Genomic DNA, 1,807 nt, shown 5'->3' on the forward strand with positions numbered 1-1,807 from the left:
CCCTCAGAACAGAATCCCCCTCAGAACAGGGTCCCCCTCAGAACAGAGTCCCCCTCAGAACAGAATCCCCCTCAGAACAGAATCCACCTCAGAACAGGGTCCCCCTCAGAACAGGGTCCCCTCAGAACAGCACCTCCTCAGAACCTGTTCCCGATGACATTACTCCCCCCTAGAATGAGATCCCCTCCGGGTAGCGTTCCCCCAGAACAACATTCCCCTCCGGGTAGTAACCCCCCAGAACAGGGTCCCCCTCTGAATAGGGTCCTCTCAGAGCATCCTCCTGTGAACACGGTCTCTTCAGAATAGGGTCCCCACACAGCAGCATCTGCCTAAGAACAGGGTCCCCACAGAACACAGTCTCCTCAGGGTGGGCTTCCCCTCAGTCCAAGATCCCCTCAGAGCACATCCCCATCAGAACAGGACCCCCTGAGAGCAGTGCCTCCCTCATAACTGAGTCCCCTCAGAACAGCATCCCCCTCAAAAAAGTGTCCCCGTCAGAAGAAGGTTCTCGTAGAGCAGTGTTTCCCTCAGAGCAGGTGCCCCTCAGAACACTGTCCCCTGCAGAACAGGGTCCCTCTCCAACCATGGGCCCCTCAGAACAAAATCTCCCCAGAGCAGTGCCCCCCTCAGAACAAGGTCCCTCAGAACTGGGTCCCATCCCCATGAGTCCAAGATCCTTTCATAGCACATCCTCATCAGAACAGGACCCCCTGAGAGCCATGTCCCCTTGTAACTGAGTACCCTCAGAAAAGGGTTGCCCTCAGAACAGGCTCCCCCAGCAGCAGGCAGAGCAGATGCGTGATATAACGAATCAACAACATGCACTTCACACCCAGCACCCTTGGAAACTCTCATCAAAATGGAGGATAAATGAAGTTGCAAGGCTGGCTTCTGTCAGCCCCAACAAATGTACCCCCTTTTGTCCAGGAGAGTTCCATTCAGGTTCTCAGGAAGACCAAGAGGCTGGGCATTTGCTCATCAAAGGCCACTTTCCACAGAGGCCCTTCTCAACAAGCCTTCCTTGTCCCACATTTGGGGAATGGGGCCATGGAGGGAAAGGAGCCTGCATAGTGTCAGCTGAGAATGTTTCATCAACTGGGCTTCCGCTGCTCTCAGAGATGGCCGAGGTCTGAAGCAAACCTGGGTCAGCTGATGGTTATCAACATTCTGTGGAATTGACAGCCTCAAAGCACTTTCACAAACACAGCTCTACAGAGGTTTTCACCAGTTTGTACGTTTTACTGAGGAGAAAGCTGTCATGGTGTTAGGTACGGGAATCCCTCCAAAGTCCTACATCCCTCAAGCACATGGCAGACATGACCAGATCCTGGGCCACTGTCCTTCCTCTCCATGGCACGGCCTCCCTGGGCCACCCGCTGCTCCAGCACTCCGCCTACCTAACTACTGTGGTATAATGACTGACAATGAGAAACACTTTAAATATGCTGTGGTTATTTCATGTTTTCCTTAAAATGTTTGAAAATATTTTCTATAATTTTGTCCTTCTCCTTTTTAGCAAACATGAAACATTTTATTTTAGAATGAAAAGAGAATCATCAACATTGTAGGATTCATTCTATTTCTTGCTAATCAGAAAGCATCCTTATTTGTATCCATTCATAGCTATGGGAAACTAGCTAGAGGAAATGCTAAGTATTTTTTAATCTATTTTTAATGACAATGATAAAACTTACTTGTAAAAACTTCCTGATGGGTGTCAAGTTCCCATCAGAGCCCATCCCCATCAGAGCATGTCCCCGTCAGAACAGGTCCCCGTCAGAACAGGTCCCCATCAGAACAGGTCCCC

General features: G+C 50.2%; 1 protein-coding gene across 5 annotated transcripts in view; it reads right to left on the reverse strand.

The window, feature by feature from the left end:
• Positions 1-1,807, reverse strand: part of FARP2 (FERM, ARH/RhoGEF and pleckstrin domain protein 2) — a 143,818-nt gene that overhangs the window by 19,874 nt on the left and 122,137 nt on the right. The gene's annotated exons all lie outside the window — the stretch shown is intronic.

This window comes from Sapajus apella, unplaced genomic scaffold (genome assembly GCF_009761245.1).
Source record: "Sapajus apella isolate SASKATOON/1434 unplaced genomic scaffold, GSC_monkey_1.0 scaffold194, whole genome shotgun sequence".
NCBI classification, from domain to species: domain Eukaryota; kingdom Metazoa; phylum Chordata; class Mammalia; order Primates; family Cebidae; genus Sapajus; species Sapajus apella.